A 22,980-nucleotide genomic window follows, 5' to 3' on the forward strand; every position below is an offset into this window, starting at 1 on the left:
AATTTTCCTTTTTTCCTCAGCAGATAACTTTATTGCCATATCTACTAATTTTCCTTTATAACATAAAGTCCACTTCCTACCCCACCCCATTCCCACGCTAGTGAAAATCCATGCCTATGAGTGTGATGGAAAGTAACTCAGCTCTTTCCAATCAGTAACTGCTGAACAACCCCATTCTTATTTGCAAATGACTAAGCCCTACATTCATAAAGCAAGAGGATACTGGAACCCAAGGAACTTTTGAAATAGTGAAATTCAAGCCCTTTACTTTACAAATGAGGACATCAGGCTTTAGGGAGATTTAGGAGTCTGCTCAGGATTATTCAGTCACTGATGGACTAGCCTGGACCAAAGCTCAGATTTCCCCTTTCCCAGGGGTGATCTGCCACCTCTGCATAAGTCCAGTAATCATAATTATATTATTTTTCATAACATTTGTTTTAACAAATAACTTTTCTTATGCAAAAAGAAGGGCACAATTGCATCTCCCGGATAACAGAAAACCAGTGCAGAATAGCCTATGATTTTCAAAAGAACTTGAATTTCTTCTCTATTTTTCTTGCCTTCTTATGTCTTCCTTCAGCATCAAAAAGAGAACAATAAAGGGAGGATTTAAAAAAGTAAGAAGAGATCAAGAAAAGTGACTTGTTTCCTTATGAATATTTGTGTGGCTCCTCAAGTCAAGCATTTTATTTGATATTTCCAGTCTGAAGAAGTGGGGATAATTTGTTCCTTAATGTATATGAACAGCTACATATTAAAGGTCTCCTATCACATTAATTAAAAGGTAAAGGCAAAGAGAGAGTTCTGAGTAAATATGATATTTACATAGCTTTTTAGAAATTATCATTGACTCTTTAAGATGATTCTACTTTAAGTAACATTTTTTGTTGCCAACATATATTTTTATACATTATTATTAAAATACCACTCCAGTAACAGATGGCCCTGAAGTTAAATTGTGAGTATCGTCTTGATTACCACAGTAAATTGTCTGTATATGGGGATTTGGAACTTAAAAGATTCACTTGTATTTATAGGTGAGATAAAATTCCTCTTAGCATTGCACACTTAATGGCCTACTTTGTTTAAGAGACATAAAGCATGCATTTCGTGTAGTGCCTACAATGGTGCTTAGAAGTGACAACTCATGCTTTTAGCTTCCTTTATTTTTTCCCCTTGTTACCTATAATTTCACTTAGTAAACAACAAAAATAAATATTCTAATATTACTCTTGAATCTGACCCTGTTCCTCTTTTCCACCGTGAAATCCTAAAATATAAATTACCTCATGATGAACAGATCAAAAAACATGACTCTCTAAAATGAGTCATGAAAAGAAGGTTAAACCTTCTCTGTCCTGACATTCATCTCCAACTTAATGCAGTCTCTGCTTGCTGAATACTCACGGTTGTATTCTTTGCTATAGGAGGATACAATTAAAGTCCAAGACACAGACCCTGAGTTCAAGAAACCAAGTATTTACTTTGGGTTGAAAGATAATCTCTCTATATATTTTTAAGAAGCTCCTTATGTTTATGAACAATTCCATGCAAAAGACCTTTGACTTGGGATCCAGGAACCCCGGGCTCTTTTACCTTCACTGTGAACACGCTCTCATTTTACCTTTCTGTATTTCAGATTCCTCAGTTGTAAATGGCAGGGGATATTGCTCATTTGTTCAATCAACAAACCATAACTGGGCACATTCTAGACTTCTGAGTGTCCATAAGACTTTAAAGATAGTAAAGACAATGATAGCAAATTCCTCAAACATGGTGAAGATGGGCACACCACTGGCTGCACTGCACTAGTGATTGGTGATGGATGGGATGCAGTAGGCTGCACGAGCATCTAGAAGAGAGGCTAGTGCTGTCTAGGGATTGACAAGAGCACTCTCGGATATTTTCCTAGATTTAAAAACAGTTCTACTCATTTTTTATGTTAGATTTGATTTGGAGGTCCTTCACTTGTAGGTGGCTTGCTAGGACTACGTCATAATCAAGCATAATAAGTATGACAGCACGGCAGCAGTGGCAGCCGGTGGCACAGTGTCTGTCTAGGTTGTTGGCAGTCACTGAGGCCTATCAAGAGGGAAACCATCATTCGTACTGTATGGCTGAGGAAGATACAAGGGCTTTTGTCCATTTCACACTCTAGTCAATGTCTATACTGGGCTTTGAACCCAGGTCGGTGTGATTCCTTGCATATCACCTATCTGAAAAGTGGCTTCCAATTCCTAAAATGACATCAGGAATGCCTCCTAGATGGGCACTGGTGAGTCTTCCATTTGACTGTCTTATATGAGGTAAGCCCTTCTTGGATTTTTTCATCCTTACATGAATGTTCCATAATTAGCCCAAACTCAAAATGCACCTTGAAACATGCTTTTCTAAGTTACTTTTCCTTTCATATTACTCTTTTTCACCCCCAGATTTTTTTTTTAAGTCTCATGTTAGTAATACTGGATTCTCAACTGTTTTAATTTTCCATTTTAACCTTAAATATAGTTTATTAATGATTTAATCTAATGGAACAAATGTTTCCTAAATCCCTTGTGTGTGAGGCATATGTTATACATACTAATTGTGGGGCAATGTAAGGCACACAAAATATCTTGTTAAGCGAGGATATTATTTTACTCTAGCATTTAGTGTCCAGGACTATATATATGTTCAATAAATATTTGCTCTAAACAGTTGAAAGATTTCTTAGGAGGTGCCTGGGTGGCTCAGTTGGTTAAGCATCTGTCTTCATCTCAGGTCATGATCCCAGGGTCTGAGGATCTAGTCCAGAGTCAGAGTCAGGCTTTCTGTTCAGCGGGGAGCCTGCTTCTCCCTCTCCCTCTGCCCTCCCCCCAACTTGAGCTCACTCTCTTGCTCTCTCTCTCTCTCAAATAAAATCTGAAAAAAAAAAGAAAGACCTCTCAGATTTGCATTCGTTTTTTTTTTTCCTCTCACTTGTCTACTACTTGATCCTATCAGATTTTTTTTTCCTATCAGATTTTTTTGAATACCATGTTATAATTTTTGCAACTGTCTTCTCAGTTTACCACTTGTGTCTATCTTCATTCAATCATCATTTCTAAACCTCTGTTCTCACCAAGCCCTACTAATATGTCAGCCTTAAATTTGGTTTCCATTGGTGGCATCATGAAGATGAAGGAACAAAGAGAGGGTTGTGAGCACATAATAGACTGAGCATAAGGCCAGGGTGTCACTGATAGGGTCACAGACTGGTCAGAGAACTAGAAACTGAGGTCCAATCATCAGATTCAGGAGTAACGTGCCTGTTGCTGAGATCAGCTTTGGTCAGAGACCAAAAAACACAACTGCTAAAAGCATTACTGGTAGTGTCTAAAGTCGAATATACTAAAATTATTAAACCTGTAGGACTATGAATGTTCCTTCATAGTGAGCTGGTTTAGCTAGAAGATATGAAATATTTAATGGTAAAACAAGGTAAGATTTACAGATAAAACGTATTAGAAATTTCTGGATATAAACTGAGAGTGGTGACTAGATTATTTGGAGGGTTTTAATAGCAAATATAAAGAAAATCCAAACTTTGAAAAAAAAATTAATAGGTAAAAATTTACCTATTAAAACAATTCTAAATTCAATTTTATTTCTATACACTCTGGATACTTTCTTCCCATCCCCACCTATCAACACTCCACATAGAACACACCCATCAACATTACAAAGAACACAACACAGACACACACATACACACACACACACAAAGATCACAGGTTTAAAAAAATTAAAAATACAGATGATGTCTTTTTACTTTTAAGAGCACTTTAAGGGATTATGTATGGAATATTAAGATGAATAAATGGAGGCAAGTGAAGAATTATAAAGACAGTGTTATGCCAATTTAGTGCTCATCAGAGCTGAGAATTTCTTTTCTAGAGCTTTGTCTTTTTCAGTAGATATCTATTCTTTCTTTGAATACAGTGAAGCTAAACTTCCAATAGCTACTCATGATCCTGCATTGAGTAGTTCTAAATTACAATAAAAATTCTGGTTACTCTGGAAACCCCGATTTTAAAGTGCAGATCAATCAATCCTTAGACATTTGTAAAACCCTCTTCATCTTTAATGGGTATAGACACAGAATTTCTAAAGGAAACACTAACGTCTCTGTGTGTCATCAATCTACTCTTTGGAATTGAGGGAAAAGGCCTGATTAAAAAGATAGGTTTGGATTGGAAACTGGCCAGCTGGCTGACAGCACAACCCAGTGAGGTCAATGCCAACCATTTATGAGTGGATGGGATAAACATGTACTGATAATGTGAACAAATATTGATCTTTATTGGTCTTTGTAGATAAAAAAAAAATAATGACAGCCCAGAGACAGAAGCAATGGTCTTTCAAGATCATAATCTGGCTGTGTGTGTATGTGTGTGTGTGTGTGTGTGTGTGTTCTTTCTGGACCAGTTGGAGACTGTAGTATATTTGGAAAGAACCCAGACATTGGAGTCCAGCCCAGTCTGAATTCAGATCCTGACTCTGCAGCTTACTAATTATATGTCCTTTGGGATGTCATTTAATCTCAGTCTTCTCTATGTATAATGGGGATAATAAGTGTACACAGGCTTGTTATGAGAACAAAAAGAGACAATTCATGTAAAATATTTAACCCAGTGGTTGGCACATGACTGGATGCACATTCATTCCCTTCATTTGCTGTCCCCTTTCTTCACTAGATTCAAGCTCACCATCTCCAGTTGCAGTCACTGCATTTGAAAAATGACATTTCTTGTACAGTTTATTACATATTTTAGACTTTTCACATCCAGATGGTTTTAACACTGTTTCTTTATCAGCACTTTAGGGCTCTTAAGATAATTCTGTACCAAGAGCTATTCTGTTTATACATTACTTACATGCTCCAAGACTAAACCCAGCACACTTTCTAAGTTTTATCACTTTTTTTTTCTTGTATTCAATAATAGTTCTTAAGCATAATGTGCCAGGCATCATGCTGCCTGGTTCATTATACTGGTGAGTCTTAAGAGGAACACAAGGCACAGATCTTAGATGACATTACAAAGAACAAGGTTGTAGAAAATACGTGGTTTTCTTTCTAGACCTTATATTTGATTTATTTTTTTAAATAGACATATTAAAAACATGGGCCTGATATGTTTGTGTTTTTAGATCAGAAGCTTAAAAAGCCGAGAAACACTGCTCTGGGTGAAAGAGTCTCACCAATTTGTATCTTGTGAAGTTTGTTCTGGTTTTAACATAGAGAGTGGGGCATGTCTGTGTGTGCATGTCTGGGGTAAGGAAGGATGTACAGTAGTGAGGGTAAAAGACAGAGAGAACCAATCAAGGCCTATGGAAATAGTAAAGAGAAATAATAAGTGCCTTACCTAAGCAATGGCAACTGGAATGGAGAAAGGGTAAGGAAATTGAGGTATATTATATAAGAATCATCATTGCGTGGTGCATTGAAAGGGAGGGAAGAATAAAGGATAACTTCAAGGTTTCTGGTCTCAATGACTATTTTATTTTTCTAGAGACCTGGAAGCTTACAAATAATATGGAAAGTCATATAATGTTATAAAGTGGTAAGTTCTTAATAGTCCAAAGAGAGAAGTGAGCAGTGAGTACTATATTCAGTAAAAAAAAGAAACATCACATTGACCGGAGATAGTTCTCCCGTGCTTTCAGAATACAATTCTAGTTCCTTGCCTCTCTATATCCATTCATAATCAGACTGTTGGTTATTTTATCTTCTAGTGTTCCTTATTTCTCAGTCTGTGCTCAAAATTGCCAATTTCTCAACAGCTTTCTGTACATGCTGTCCTGTACCTCTGTGCCCTTCTATATTTGACTGTGTCCTAAATAACCTCTATATCACCTTCCTCTTGCCCACTCATCAACTTCTGTTTCCTGCAAGTGCTCCCAGAGCATGTCTGATCTCTTCAGGCAGAGATCTCTTCAGGCAGACTTCCTTCTTTGGGGCCTTTTAGGTCTTGTACTCAGCCTCAGTAGGAGGACCTAGAATGGCAATGTGCTTTTATTTTGATGATATTGTTTTACATGAGGCATCAAGCTCTTTAAGAACTGGGACTATGTCTTACTTCCTATTCTCATTGCCTTTCAAAGTGATGATCACAGATCAGTTGTTCAATAATTACTTGTTGAGTAGAATCTTAGATAAATGAAGGAGAGTCTTAAATCCAGATTAGAAATCTGAGCAGGGACAAGGCAGCTTTCTAAAATGGGAGATGTCTGGACAACAGTTAAGACTTTCCCCAAGTCATATAGGGGAATGAAATCAAAACTGAATCTTTAAAGATAATTTTGATGAGATCATCATTACTATTTTTATATGTGTGTGATTTTCAAAAACCTTCTTTAGTTGATCTTTGGGGGAAAAAAGATGTCTTAGGTGAGTAGGACAGCTATATAGGTGACCATCTAACAGGTGAGAAGCACAGTTATGAACAACACACAAGTAATTAGCTGGAAATACAAACACATCTTCTCTCCAAAGTACTTGTTCTAGCCTCAAACATCTCTCCCACCTAATTCTGCTGATAACAAAAGCACGGCTTGAAAAACAGTAAATATGAAGGGGAGCTTGACTGTGTAAATACAATGAGTATGCAAGTATCACGTAGAATAAAATTACTGTTGAGTTGCATCAGCCTGTCTATGCATTTAATTGTTCTACTGACTTACTTGATACATTTAGGCAAATCCATTCCCTTCTCTGTGCTGCAGTTTTCCTCCCTAAAATAGTGGTGGAGATGCTTGTTCTCCACAGGGAGATTGTGACAAATTGGGATTATTATGAACAAGCAACAGAGAAAATAATGTTCAGCAGATAAAAGTGCTCAATTAATGGTAACTATAACATTATAATTATCCAGTAAGCCTCTGTATGGATTTTTGAGTAAGGAAATGATGTTTACAGAATGCATAAACTTGAATCCTAAAATTTTGAAATGAAAACATTTCCAGTTCTCAATGATCATCTCCCTTAATTTATCACTAGACCTCTCTTAATATTGCTTTTAGGATTTGAGGATGGGAACTGGGCAAGGGTGGCCAATAAACTGGCATTAGTGGTCCCAACTTACCAGCTGCTTCCCTTTAATTGATGATGGATGGCTCTACCTTATCTGTTTATTCTCTTCTAAAAACAATTTTCTCATTGGAAGGGAAGGAACCAAATAGAGTTCAGAGCTAAGTCTCAAATCTGGCCCTGCTGTCTCTGTCATCCTTTGTACTTTGTCACTCATACAAGATACAGCCAAGCTACTGCAGTAGAGAGAAGATCTTCATTTATTATATGCAGACAGATATTAATTATCTGAGCCCCTCAGCTGATCATATTTCAATTTTGGAAATGCTATCTTTTATATAACTCAATAAAAAATCCTGGATATAATTTACTGGATTGAAGTGTGGTGTGCAATTTGTTAAAACATTCTCTAGAGAATGTTTGCTCATCAGAAGAGAGAGAAACGGGTAGATTCCAACAGACAATCCATTCTACCAATTGTTTTTGTGGTTCAGAGAGCTTACCCATCTGATACCAAATATTATCTGATCCTGCAGGACTCTATGAAATAACCTACCAGACACTCAAATATAATGATTTTTTGAGACATTTCAAGCCTCTAGATAATGATTTTTTGGGGACAGGCTAAAAATAAAAGCTTGTTCCAGGCAAAATGCTTCAGCATGTTCTACTTTTCCTTGTAAAATGCTCTTCTTGCTCATCCTGAATTACAATTGTGACTCTTAAGCAAATGTTGGCTGTAGCTATGAAGACATAAAATGCTATAAATGTTATATGGACATGTCCAGGTATTTGGTGCTGTAATTTAAAAGCACCAATAAAGTTTGAGTTGTATTCAGAGTTTGCAAATCTGTCACGGTCAGATGAGTTCAATTTCCATTTTTCCCATACCCAACCCTTCAAATTATGCATGAACAGATTAAAAATAGCAGGAAAATACATTGTATTGTGTTCACTAAATATCTCTCATTTTGGAGGAAATCTTTAGCAATCAAATAACATGAGAAAAGACACACTGGAAAGCAATTATAACCCTGGGAAAATTTCATTTCATTGCTCAAGACAGAAAGTGGTATATTTCAAAACTGTGAGCAAAGATTAATGGAGATGAAGAGAATGGTAAGTGGCCGTGAACCAAGATATTTAACTTTAATGTCATTGCAAAACACAAGAAGTCATCATTTCAAGACTCAATAACCTCAAACTGAAATGCATTCATTGCTATTTTTCATTCCCTTTTCCCCCCAACACTGTACTCTGCAAGTTGAATGGGTCTGACAAGGAGTTGGTCTGAAAGTGAAGGGTTCTTTTCCTGAACAAGGTTAAGTTTAGCTTTGATGACAGCACAGCCTGGAAATCTCCTGCCGAGGATTTCCTGCAGGCAAGAAGGCAGAGGATTTTCACTTTCTATGTCAGCTTTAGCTCTATCTCAAGTGGTTATGAGTCAAGCCTTGGAAGAGAAAAGACAGAATGAAGAAAATAAAACCTTTAATGCGTAGCATCGGTCTGAGAGTTCCAGACATAATTTTTCAAGTGCATTTTGATGAACTGGGCCACAGAGTCTAGTTCCTTCGAGTCGGTATAATGTGTGAGGAAGGCATTCTGGTTTGTTTAAATGGAATTTTAATTGGGGAGTAAATTTAGTGTACTAGGAAAATGTGAACGCATGCCATTTGATACTAAATACTGTATTTGCCAGACAGACTTGGACTGAATCTCTATGAATACTGACTAGTTGAAAAAAATTAGTCATTTGTTCATGTTTAATAGGTACTGATGTTTGAACTGGATAGTTTTTGGTGGTGGTGGTGTTCCTGCTGTGCCTGTGCCTTCAAAAGAGTTGGACCTTGATGGAATTCTACTTTGGTCATCTACCTGTAGTACTTCACACCATTCCATCATCCTCATGTTTTCTGTGGCCTATTACAGTTCATGTGTCTGTTTTTAATTTCTTGGGGGCACTCCCTGGTATAGATCCTGATTCAAGATCAAGCTCCCAGATCTCTGATGCTACACTTGGGTCAAGAGAAACCCTAGGACACTGGTGGCCTCTGTTTTGTAGCTTGATCTCATTTTGATAGTTCATGTGACTCCCTCCATTGCTAATTTGGACCTCTGGAATTTATCTAACACACAGACAGAGCTTGACAAAGCTCTCTCACCCCATGGTGGAAGAAAAAAGAATGATAGACGCAGAGAAGGGAAGATTATCAGCATGAAAGTTATATGGACAAAGTTTCCCTTCCTATCACAAAGTGTCTGGCAACATAGATCTTCTGTATCCTGTTCCAGTGTTATAGCTGGCAGCATTATAACAGAACACATCACTTATTCAATTTAGACAATGGCATACTGTGATGGGATTTACATAAATTACCTCGTTTATTCCTCCTGATACTAATTATGAATTAGATATTATTGTCTTGGTTTGATAAGGAAACAATTTTAGAGTATTTAGGTAACTTACCCAAGGTCACAGCACTTGGATTGGCCCTAGATCTTGTCCAATGCCTGTTAGCAATAACTACCTTATTACCATCGTTCAGAATTGACCCAGGACTCTTCAGTCCAGTCTGTTCATTTTTTTCTCAATATCTTGACCAATCTTGAACCTCGGAATGTTTAGAAAAAAAATACAAAGGATCTTTAAATACACTCTGCCAAGTGCTATCATATCTATGAGAGTATGCCCAAACCAACCATTAAATCAGCAGGCATAGGTAAAAGGTCCACTACTAAAACTTCCTCAGGAAGACTTCATCCAAGTCCTTTTCTGAGATTTTATTACCTGAAATTTAGTTACCCTGGTTATACCCAGGACTGTATCTCCAGAGTCTACAGAGGAGGCAAAAAGGAGAGTGATTACTGATTTAGAATGAGATCCACTCTACTACCTCTGCTCCTGGGACAGCAACTAATTGGCTTCACCCTTATGAAATTTAGAATTTTTGTCCTCTGTGACACCCCAGATATACAAGTCCTCCTGCTGTCCTGAACTTTCTGACCTCCACCAGAATTTACCTTGGCTTTTGAGGATCTTCCTGGATAACTTGCCTATGGACCCTCAGATTCTATCTGTCTTCTGGCCTAAATAGAAAGATGATATGCAAACTGTGCTCCTCAAGCTGGCCCTTCTCTTTCCTCTAGAGTCCAGCTTCACCTGACCAGCAGGTTTCCACTCACAGACCTGCATAACAGTTTTGCTCTTAAGATTTATATTCCGGAAGAGATACTAATATGAAACAGCATGTAAAAATCAAGGCCTTCCTCTGAAAGCTCTTGGGATGGCCAATGAATCACGTTAGTGAGGCCTCAGTGGCACTCCCACAATCCATTTCCAGTAGAGCTGTACCGGTAATTTTGAATTGTCACTGTAACAGTCCTATTGAGAATAGGAAATTGGGAGAAGCCTCTGTCCAGAATTGTAGGGACATTAATTAAATGATAGAATACATTCTTCTACCTTGATTTTAAAAAGTTTTGAATGATCATATTAATATTTTTCATATTATCTCCGGAAATTTAGAGCATACACATAATTGTATTAGTATTTGAATTAGAATCAGACTATGTTACAACATAGATCTTTATGCTTTAAGAAGTTTCTTTTCATAAAGGGATCAGATCTCAATTATGCAAACACTGTTTTGGGGGCAAAGGGAAAGAAAAAGCAAAGCAATATTCATGATGAAACTAATGGGCAAAGTCTATAGTTCTTTGCCAATTTTGATACCTAAGATGAAATAATACTATGGAATATGGGACATATCCTGAAATATTGCTTCTCTAAGCCTACATTGTAGACATTTGAGAACAAATCCAAGTATGCAAAATCCTAATCTTCTGCATCAATTTCAAGCACCACTCCTGAACACCCTGATCAAATTCTTGTTCCCTGCTTTGGAACTAAGCAATGGGTGGCTTCTGTCACTTACTATGACACATGATAGTTACTGTCCCCTCAATTAGATATTGAGGCTCAGGAAGAGCCCTATGCATTCCTCTATACTCCAGCCTAATGGTGAGCCCCATGGGGGGACTAGTATCATGTAAAAGGAACAGGGTTTCAGATGCATACCTTTGAATGATTTATTTGGCTTTTACGAACTTTGTTTTCTTTGGCATAAAATGAGATAATTACCCCTTTTTAGGGTGATTGTTTTGAGGAAAATTAAATGTGGTAACATATAAAAGATTTTATTTATTGTAAGGATTTAGTAATTGCTCATTCTTGTTCTTTTTCAAAAGACAATTATGGTCAAATATCTCCTGATTACTTGATTGATTAGTATCATTTTCATAATTATAAATTGGGACACTTTAATCATGTTTGTGTTTTTCTTGGTTTGGTTTCTAAGTAGTGCACATACTTAAGAGAGGGCTTTGGAAGGTTCTCCCTGAAGATTTTGATCTGTTATCCCAATTTAGTCATCTTTAAAGACTATATACCATTGCCACACACTCTAATGTCATGTAGAAGGATGATACACATCTTCATTTCTGTAGGCTGCCGACCCTTGGAAGATACAAGCCTATACTCTTTATCGCATGACTATTGAAAAAGACCCAATATGGACCCCTCTAGAGGTAGAATGGGCTGAAAGATGTTTTGAGAACTACGTGGACCTATGTATTCGCTGGAGGAAGAAACTTAAAAATTGGTCAAGATAAATCATTTCACATAGAACTGGGCAGATATCTCTGGGTTTTGTCAAAATTTACCAAAATTTTATCAAATTTTTAATCCCCCTTCTTTTCTTTCTTCAATTCTCATAAACTTAAGATAAAGCTATTTCTTGATTTTCTTGGCACTGCAACTATCATTAAATGCAACTATCATTAAATGGTTTTATGCTCATACATTGGCTTTTGAAAGAGGATGAAAAGTAGTAATACAAATGACTTTTTTGACCCATTTTGAAATGATTGCCATAAAGAGCCAAGCATTCCAAGGTGTAAGTGAAAGTGAATCTATATTTAACTCAAATCTCTGATGATCATCCCCTTACATCAAATCACTCACCAACCTCCAACTTCGTATTCAACCACAGTGACCCCCCTTCCCCCCAAAAAGGAAAGGAAGGAAGGAAGGATAGAAGGACAGAAGGATGGAAGGAGGGATGGGGGAGGCAAGGAAAGGAGGGAGAGGGAGGGAAGGAAAGAATAAAAGAAACACTAGTTTTATATACATAAATTTTCTTAGAAATTTCTCAATTCCAGGATCATTTGGAATTTCATAACACAGAATGAAACATAGCTCTATGAAACAGAAGTCAGTGTTAAATCATTCTGCAACTTCTTTTTCCAGTCAAAATTTGAGTTTTGGTTCTCTCCCCACCCATATATCTAAATCTACCCATTCTTTTAAAGCTTTGTGTTTGTTTTTTATCATGTGAATATTCTACATTTTAGTTATTCACTTTCCTATTGAATTTAGGTTGTTTTTATTTTTTGTTTTCTGTTACTACAAATAACTTTTTGATAAACAACACTGTGTACATGTGTGAATATATCCAGAAGTAAAGCTTCTGGGCTATAATATATGCACATTTTCATTTTTAGAAGAAATTGTCATATTATTTTTCAAAGTTGTATCAATTTGCACCCACCCCCAATAATATAACTTTATTTTTTATATCTCTCAAACTTTGATACTGTAGATTTTTTTGCTTTGGTAATATGCTAGGTAAACAATATTTTCCTGATTATGAGAAGGGGTTGTCTTTTTAATATTCTGTTAACCATTTAAATTTCCTCTTGAATGAAATGTCTATACTCTGCTGATTTGGGTTTTTTTCATTGCATTGCTTGCTTTCTTACTGATTTTAGGAGTCTATCATATATTTTGGATACTAAATTGTACATTATATAGTTATAGCATCTTTACCCAGTCTTTACTTGTGTTAAACTAAACTTTACATTCCTCTCAGATTTCAGGCTAATTGTGTTTTTTTTTAATTTTTTTAATTGTTTTTTTTTTATTTTAAAGATTTTATTTATTTATGCATGATAGTCACAGAGAGAGAGAGAGAGAGAGAGAGAGAGAGAGGCAGAGACACAGGCAGAGGGAGAAGCAGGCTCCATGCAGGGAGGGATGTGGCATTCGATGTGGGATTCGATCCCAGGTCTCCAGGATCGTGCCCTGGGCCAAAGGCAGGCGCCAAACCACTGCACCACCCAGGGTTCCCCAGCTAATTGTGTTTTAACCTGAGTTTCTCACCATAACCATGACAAGAATGCTACTTGATTTTCCTGCTATCATCTTCTTTCTCAGTTCAGCTTTTCCCATTTTCCATCCTCATCCTGACCTCATATGATGCAGAAGTCTTCCCTGTGAATCGCCTTGTCCCTATGAGGCTACTCTTCTCCCCTGTCCCTTTCCACTGTCCTCACACACATTTCTACTCCAAGGATGAAAGGGGACTGTACACTTGTCTGTCAGCACAACCACATGCTTAATCTACTGAAGGCTTCAATTCTTTTTCATCTAGTGCTTAATGCAGGATTGGTCACATTGTAGGTACTGTTAAGCATGCCCTGAATAAGTGTATACCTGAGTAATGGCAACATAAACATTGGGGCAAGTGAAAAGTGACAGAAGATCATTCACAGGGACTTGGGATATATTTCTTGACTGGAAGACAGGACTCTGATTGAGAATTCTAAGAAGACAGTATGGTGGGGAAGGAAGGTCCAGACTGCCTAGAGCTATAGTTAACTTGGATGGATCTTGGGTAGGGGAGGATGGCTCCATTGAAGGTGTGGGGTCCTGGCAAGTGGAATGGTTTCAGTCATTTAGGGTTGGAAATAGATCATCTTGAAAGAAAATGGAAAAAAATAACATGAATGGGCAAACATATGGCCTTCAAGGACAGTTTACTTCTCTGTTAACTATGAACAAGACAATGGAGTAGAAAACAGAAGAGGTAGGGTTTAGGCAGTTCCAGTCTTGGAATTTCATGCTACTGCTCTGAAATCTGTGGAAGGATGCTCACTCCCTGAATGAGGAAAGGAGCTGCAAGGCATCCCCAGGTGTTTCGTTTCTCAAGACTTATAGGCCAGGATGGGCAGGGAGGCTGAGCATTGGTCCACAGGCTTCAAACAGGACAATCTGCCAGCACTAGGAAAAGCAGAACAATCCAGACAGAGATAGGAAGCAGGAGTGACTTGTAGGTAGGACAGTACTATATGCCTCAGGGTTCCATACTGGTACTAAAAACCATTTAAGTAAATCATAGAAAATGAATAATAGCTGGATTGAGTTTTATTTCCAAGCCATACTTGTCTACTCTCAGCACTCATGAAGGAGAAGTCCAGGAAAGGGAGAAAATGAAACATAGCAGGTCACCACCTATGCCTGTGGATGAAATAGATGCTGAGAAAGGTGTTGATACTACGTGGAATAGGTCAAGAGGGCCTGTGGGCCTCAGAGAAGATTCAGTTTGAGGAGGACTCTACTCAAGAGGATAGATGGAGAGCACAGCCAAGCACAAGGGAATCTAGGTTTTGGTCAGCAGGTAGATGTTAAACAAGCAGATTGATAGCAGCCAGCGTGCAGACAATTTGTGCCTCTGGACAAGAGGTTTAGGACCTAGGTAGAAGGGTGAGAAATTCAAAATCAGACAGAAATGCCTACAGCCCTTGACCAAAGCTAGAGATTAAAAACAGAGTGTGACTGAAGGTGCAGAAAGGATTTTCAAGCTATAAAGAAGATATTTTGAACAACATTATGCCAGTAAATTTGTTAAGTTAAATGCAAATATCTTGGGAAAATATTACATAATCCGTGGTCTCTCAAGAAGAAATGTGTTTGTGTGCACATGTGTGTGTACCACGTGTGTGTAACAGAGAGTTTAACAGAACTCTGCCAAATTTTCCAAAAAAAAAAACAAAACAAAACAAAAAACAAAAAAACCCTATCATTCCAGCCTTCCATAAATCTGTTCAGAGCATAAATAAAGAAGTAACTCTACAACTAATTCTCTGACACTGACAGAAACTACTGAAACTCAACAAAGATCATGAAAGAAAGTTCTAGGCCAGTCTCATCACCACTGAGGCAAGAATCTGGAACAGATCCAGCAATATACTAAAGATCATCAGCATGGCCACATCAGGTAAATCCTAAGGAGAGCACAGAACTTGATCGAATAGACCAAATCCTACAGAGGATTCAGCAATAGTCAACATGACAAGACTGTTCATGTTAGGGGCACCTGGCTGACTCAGTCAGTTAAGTGTCTGCCTCTGGCTCAGGTCATGATCCCAGGGTCCAGGGATCGAACCCTGTCTTGGGCTCCCTGCTCAGCGGGGAGCCTGCTTCTCCCTCCCCCTCTTCTCCTCCTCGTGCTTGTACTCTCTCAAGTAAGTAAACTCTTAAAAAAAAAAAAAAAAAAAGAAGACTGTTCATGTTAGAAAATTGTTTAATATGACTTACCAAACTAAGGTATAAAAAAAAGAGAAATAATGTGATTGGTTCATAGATAGGAAATACCAAATTCATTACCAAATAAAAACATCTCAACATCTATTCCTGACAAAAACTTGTAGCAAATTAGAATAAAAGGGTATGTATGCCCAACCTAGAACAAATGTGATCCTTCGTGATCAATTGCTGAAAGCATTTCTCCAGGATCATTAAAAAAACCAACATGCCCGTCATGAACAATTCTTACTCTACACAGAGCCTAGCCAGTAGCATAGTGTGGCAAGAAAGAGAAAAAGAATTTTTGATCATTAAAAAAGATGGAGCACAGCCCTCATCATCTGCCTGTGAGATGAATGTATACTTAGAAACCCATAAACAGTCTACGTAAAAATTGTTAGAAAAGAACTGTCAACAATCTGCATAGAAATTATTAGAATTAATAAGAACATTCAAGTAGCTAGGCATAAAATCAATGTAAAAAAATCAATTGTGTTTATACACACCAGCTGCAAATAATTGAAAATATCATTTTAAGAACAAAGTTTATGACAGTCTTGAGTAGCTTGGAATAAATCTAATAAAACAGTGAGAATAGTATAAAACATATTTGAAAGACATTTTAAAAGACCCAGGTAAATAGAGAGAAATTAGGAAGACTTGGTATTGTAAAACTGGCAATTGTATTGCTCCCTAAAGAGATCTATAAATTTATTGAAACATCAATCTTAAATGTCATATCTGAATTTCTTTCTCTCCTGTCTTTCTTCCTTCCTTCCTTCTTTCTTGTATGACTTGGATAATCCAATACTAACATTTATTTAGAAGAGCCAAAAAGTTGAAATATTCCCAAATAAGAAAAATAAAATAAGGAGTAAAAATGCTTTGTATAGATAAATATTACTTAAAAATCTGTAGTAATTAAAGCGGTACAAGTATTGGCATGAGATAGAATAATACCAATTCAAAAACAAATAAATCAAGAATCAATCAATCAAACTGACACAGCCCCTGAAATATACGGAGACTTGATTTATTATAGAATTGGTCCTATGAGTCAGTAGGGAAAGAATAGACTTTACAATTCATGATGCTGAAAAAATATTCATGTGGAAATACATGAAATTGAACAAACCTCTTCTCATTCCATATATAGAAAATACATTCCAGGTGGATTAAAGATTTAAATGTGAAAAACAAAACCAAAAAAATTAGAAAACCGTGTAAGACAACCTTTTTTTTTTTTTTACTTTGAAGTAGAACATTATTTCTTAACAAAACACAGAAAATACAAATTATAAAGGAAATGAAGGATTAAATCCCCTATATAAAGATTAATAACTTCTGTTCATTTTTTAAAAAATAGAGGCAGAATAAAAGTACAAGCCTCAGACTGGGAGGTAATTTTGGCAACCATCTAACTGACAAAATAATAGTTTGGAATATATAAATAAAGCCTACAAATAAATTTTAAAGGCATATGGTACAATGAAAAATACATGAAGAGTATCTTTAAAAAAAAAAGAGTCAAATGGCTCGTATGTTTAACCAAAAAAAAAAAAAATCTCATTAGTATTTAGGGAAATTAAAATGGAAATGAAATACCATTTCACATTCTCCATTTTGAGGTAAAACAAAATTTTTGACAATGAGAAGTTTTGATGAGGATAAAAACCAATTGGAAGACCTACAAGTTGCTTATAAATTGGTAAAAACATTTTGGACAATACCTTGATACTGCTAATAAAGTTAAAGACATGCACAATTTATGACCACAAAAATCCCCTTGCTTGAGTCATACTCTCAACAAATGTTCCAAGTGCACAAGGACATGTGCAAAGTTATTCATCATGGTATAGCAGAAAACCAAAAGCAACACAAATGCCAATTAACATGGAAGGGATAAATAGACTGTTATGTATTGTTACAAAGGAAAATCATTCTACATAGAAAGCAAACTAAAGCTACCTGCAAAAACATCTACAAAACTCAAAAGGAAGTAATACTGAGTAAAGAGCCAAGTCATAGAAGATACAGTGATTTTTAAATAGTTCTTTTTTTTTTTAATTTTTATTTATTCATGATAGGCACACAGTGAGAGAGAGAGAGGCAGAGACACAGGCAGAGGGAGAAGCAGGCTCCACGCACCGGGAGCCTGACGTGGGATTCGATCCCGGATCTCCAGGATCACGCCCTGGGCCAAAGGCAGGTGCCAAGCCGCTGCGCCACCCAGGGATCCCGATACAGTGATTTAATCTATGCATATGAAGTCTAAAATCACAAAAAATAAAAATAGAACTGTATGTGGTAAAACTTTCTTAAAGGAAAACAAGGGAACAACAAACACAAAACTTTTCAGGACATGGAATATTGGCAAATGTGGAAGAAAGAGAAAGTCTGGAGAGAGGCCCACAGGCCGATTCTCACATGATGACTTTGTCATTTTCCCTGAATTAAGGTGTGAGCATATAGATATGTATGTGCTGTTTATTAGTCCTATCTTCCACACATTTTAAAAATCTTGTAATAAACTCTCAATTTAAAAAAAGAATTGCAGAGGTGAAATAAATTAACGTGAGAACGGGAGTATATACATTATTTAGAACTGATTTGGAAACATGAGGCTCTACATAAATGCCATTTATCCAGACCACTATCATTTCACCTGGAGGCTTGGTGACACTTGGTGTCAATGTCAAAAAATGCTGAGAATCAGGCTGGGGCTGAATCTTTAAGAAAAGTCAACATTATCTTCAAGTCTTGCAACCTGGAAAGGACTAAAGCAGATGAGAGGGTCTTCTGCAGCTTGTTACTGGGCTTTTGAGATAGAAGTATCATGGATGACCCTGGATGACTTTTGCCTATCATGATGTGATCCTTTACATTGTACTAATTTTCTAATTAATTTATTAACATGGCCTTTCCTTTGAGTTAATCTCTTTTAAAAATATTTTTGAGTATTTTACAATGGGACCTGGGATGCTTTCTAGATGCTTCAGGGAGTCTAAAGGCAATACATTAGTAGCTCTTCCATAGAATACACTATATTTTTGTGGCAATGATCATCTCCCTGATAATGAGTCTATAATCTTTGTATGGAAACCTGGAAAAACACAGAAATGAGGAATTGCTGTTCATACAAACCATTAAGGCATCTCCCATAAGAGTACTACTCTGTTATTCCTATGTGCCCAACCTATTTTTAAATTGAGCTTCTCGGCCTCAAAACAGCCCTTTAAGGTATCTTTATCTTAACATGAGGAAATAGGGACTGACCAAGTTTCAGTAACTTGGCTAGAAAGTAGAAGATCCAGGATACGATTCCAAAATTTACTTCCATCCCTTGCTTTTAACCATTGTTGCATACTTATCCCTTACTACATCTCCCATATGGACCGATTTTCTTATAACACAGAGCTCCACTTCTTCTTTATCAGAGGTAATACCTTGAACAATTTAAGCCATTGTACATGCAGCTTGACAATTTTCTTCTCCTCTTGGGCATTTTTCAAATCATTATTTCCTGATCAAGAAAAAAAAAAGCTGCTATTTTTACCTAGTGCCACTTATTTTCAAAAGAAGGGCACTAAAAATGACTTTGCACAGAGTATCGTGATTCCCTGCCATATTTAGGTACAACATCAAACCAGAGGCCCACACATCGTGTTAACCCACAGCAGGCACTCAGCTGCACTCACATAGTACTTCAGTTCTGGAAGTTGTGAGCAGATTAAAGCCCCTATTCAAAACTGTAGTTTGTTTGCCCTTTTTAGAAAAAAATTAAACTGAATGTAAGTACAAAATCTTGAGTTAATTATAATCCTTATTTCTAGGTTCATTTTCATCACTCCTTCACCGCTTACTCTTTGCTATATCATCCTTATTCCCTTCTCCATTTACCACAAGAAGTCACTCTTATGTGATTAATGTGGATCTTTTATTATATTTAGTTTTGCTAATTGTTTTTTAGGTATATTTAACACAATCTTTGTAAACAGAATTAGTCATATAGGAATGGACAAACGATAGTCCAGGCCAAGTCCAAACATTTTTTTGTAAATGTTATTTCACAGATCACATGTATATCCATTCCTTTGGGTCATGTCAATGGGACTGTTTTTATGCCATAGTATCAGTGCTGAGCAATGGCAAGAGAGACCCTCTGGCTCACAAAGCCAAATATATTTACTTCCAGACCCTTTATAGAACAAGTTTGCTTACAACTGCTCTAGGCTGTTTGTTGACCATACTCTACCCATCCACTTTTGCAGCAGAGGGTGCTGAGCCTGCCACCTCCTCCCCAAACTCTAAAAAGTACTAAACAAACATTTTCAGGAGCATGCCTCCATGGGCCTGAGTGAGACTTTCTCTAGAACACATGCTCAGGACCAGAATGTGGGACCACAGTGGAGTGAGCTGGCTCCCCAGCACAATCACACTAGCCCATACTACCATTGCCACCTTGTCCACCCAACTTTTGACCTTACTCAAGTGTCTGTTTCTTGCCAGGTTAACAGACGTTAAGTAATGTCTTGTTGTTGGTTAAATTTACATTACTGAGTTTTAAAAAGGTTGAGTTCCTCTTCAGAAGCTTTTTATGCTTTTTGAGTTATTTCTTCTAAAAGTAGCTATGGTCTATATTTGGCCTATCTCCATTGAAATGGTTGTCCTTCCAGGCATTATTTTTGGTATGTAGGAACCCTTATGTATTTTGACAACAATCCCTTACTCAATTGGGACATTTCAAATAACTACTGCCACCTGTCATTCATCTATTAACTTATCTTACTGTATCTAATGCTGGAAAGAAATCCTTTCTTGGAGGATTAACGATGAACTGATGGAGTTGTCATTATAATGTGACAATCTTATATGCTATATATACCCATGTAGAATTGCATTATACATGCCATCACATTGTGTGTACTGTTATATATAACAGTATATATGTTGCATAGTATATACTTATATATTATATATTATATATTACCATGTCATTGCTATAACTTTATAACAAATATTCTAAGTTTTTTCATGGGTCTGCTTTTATTTTCAAATAATATAGATTTTTTTCCTCTGGTTTAGTAATTGATATGAACTACTTTCAAATATTTGAGATTACTTACTTTAGGAAGCACATGGAGGCCTAGGGGATACGTCTTTGTCAAATGACCCCATGTTCAAGACTAGAGAATCCAGGCCGTGAGGGGTTATGTAAAGATATGACATACCTGTATATGAGGGACCTGGTTTATATCTGAAATATGAGCAATTCAGGTTTCACTAATATATATGACAGCTGTTTGCTCCTGCTCCTCCATAGCTGACTGAATCATCTAGGAACAGTGTGAAGAGCGTGCTGATATATTAAGTTTTGGAAAGGCTCAGTAGCCCCCAGAAAAACAAAATGGGGGAGGGACTAGGAGCAATTTAAGATGAAGAGATACTCCAACAGCTGTGTCCAGGAACCCATGAAGGGATCTGAATGCAGCCACAGGCTCAGGAGGAGTGAGAGGTAGATCTATGTGCAGCAAATAGGCACAGAGCAGTAGGCAGAGCAATGCCTGATTAAGCTTGATTAAGCCACTTAAGATCCAGAGCTAGAGGACAGTGATGAGGCCAGTGCCACACAGGGTCTTGCTACATCTCACTCCCCTTTATCTCTAAAGCTTGCTTACAGATGAGATTTGTACCTCCCATCTCCACCTCCACCCTCTTACCACGCCTTCTTCTCCAATGTACATATCAACCATCTGCTGAAGATTCACATCCCAGGTCTGAAATTCAAAGGATGTAACATGAATCGGCTTAAAAATAAGTGCTTCAAATTGCATGAATAGGTTGTAAAATACAGGAAATAAATCATGAGAATAAAATGTGGGTCTTCCATGTCAGTGAGGTATTGCTTTCCAAGTGAAAAGATTCATGGTTTGGTATCTTTTAAAATCTTAAGCAAAGTATTTTGCTTTTCAAAAATTAAGATTGTCAAACCAGAGCTTCAGAGACTTCTTTTTCCATTCAGCATAAAGTTCCACTCACATTTATCTCTAAAACAGCCTGTTACTCAGATTTTTCCTTCATTCAACACTTTGTGGCCACACAACCTTAGATACTTGATCAGTGGACTTGATACTTAGAATTAGTGAACAAAGAGACAAATATTACTACTCTGAGAAATCTAACTCTTGGCCCGTGAAGACAGACAATAAACAATTCACATAATAAATAAGAAAATTATGTGTTATATGTTGAATTGTGTTCCTCCACCCCTCCTTCCCCCCAGAAAAGATCTAGTAAATATCTTAACCATAGTACCTGTGAATGCCACCTTACTCAAAATTGGGTCTTTGTGGATTTAATTTAATCAAGTTAACATGAGGTAATTAGGGAGGATGGACCTTACTTAATCCAATATGACGGATGTCCTTCCGAAAAAAAAAAGGGGGGGGGGATGTTTAGACACACAGACACACAGGAAAAATGCATATGATAACACAGAAACACAAAGACACAGAGAGAATATGGCCACATGAAGACAGAGGCAGAGATTGGAATTATGCTTCCACATGCCAAGGAAGGACTGAGGCTGCCAGAAACTAGCAGAGGGATGGACAGATCCTCTCCTCAGAGGCTTAGAGGAAGCATGGCACTGCTGATAGCTGGATTTGGAATTTTCAGCCTCCAGAACTGTAAGCCAATAAATTGGTATTGTTTTAGGCTCCCCAGTTTTTGGTTATTTGTTATGGCAGCCCTAGGGAACTAATACCACATAAATCTTTGAAAATGATAAATGGTGCAAAACAAAGAAAAAAAAAGATAACAAAATAAGGAGGAGTAGGGCTTTTGGGGAAAGAAGAAATGAGGTACAGTACTAATTAGTATGGTCAGGGTAGGACTTTTTGGAACCAAACCATTCACCAAAAGTTAAGGGTGGTAGCCCAGAGGATATCTAAGTGAAGGGTAAGTAGGTACGGGAATTGATGGACCAAAGTCCAGCAAATTGTAGGTGGTATGGCTAACATTGAGGGAGAAGGGAGTAGAACAAGTTGTCCATGCAGTCATGGGCCAGATCATGAGGGCCTTCTTGGCCACTTTGAGTGGGAGAGGAGCCAGTGGTTGGAGGTTTCATGGAGTGACACGATCTATTTCATACTTTAATGCAGTTGTACAGTTACTCTATTGGGCATAAGCTCTCAGGAGGCCAGTGTAGCTACAAGGGGACAAGGGGACCATGGGAGGCACTAGGTACTAATCAAGGCAAGGCACTAAGGTGGCTCAAACCTGAATGGCATCCAAGAGGTTGATGAGGAGAGGCAAGCTTGTATTTTTAAGATAGAGCCAATGTGATTTCCTAACAGATTGTATGGGGTGCATAGGAAAAAAAGAAGGTAGTTGTGGGGTGAGGGGCTCTCAGGTTTTCAATTTGACAGCTGGAAGGATGGCGTTGCCACAAGTGAGATGATGCAGATGCTTACAGGTAGAGTGTTATGGAGTTCCGTCTTGA

At 37.3% G+C, this 22,980-nt stretch overlaps 1 protein-coding gene and 1 long non-coding RNA gene across 13 annotated transcripts in view; one reads left to right on the forward strand and one right to left on the reverse strand.

The window, feature by feature from the left end:
- The window catches only part of CNTNAP5 (contactin associated protein family member 5), a 785,909-nt gene that overhangs the window by 615,776 nt on the left and 147,153 nt on the right, over positions 1 to 22,980 (reverse strand).
- Positions 2,038 to 22,980, forward strand: part of LOC102155172 — a 41,940-nt gene continuing 20,997 nt past the window's right edge. For 6 of the 12 annotated variants that reach the window (XR_005374048.1, XR_005374047.1, XR_005374051.1 and 3 more), the window contains exon 1: positions 2,038 to 2,309. This is a non-coding gene — a long non-coding RNA (uncharacterized LOC102155172). Of the gene's footprint in view, positions 2,310 to 3,246; positions 3,463 to 15,047; positions 15,169 to 21,145; positions 21,252 to 22,980 lie in introns of those variants that run through there. The other 6 variants (XR_005374043.1, XR_005374045.1, XR_005374049.1 and 3 more) reach the window with 6 other exon arrangements.

The sequence above is a fragment of the Canis lupus genome, chromosome 19 (genome assembly GCF_011100685.1).
Source record: "Canis lupus familiaris isolate Mischka breed German Shepherd chromosome 19, alternate assembly UU_Cfam_GSD_1.0, whole genome shotgun sequence".
NCBI classification, from domain to species: Eukaryota; Metazoa; Chordata; class Mammalia; order Carnivora; family Canidae; genus Canis; species Canis lupus.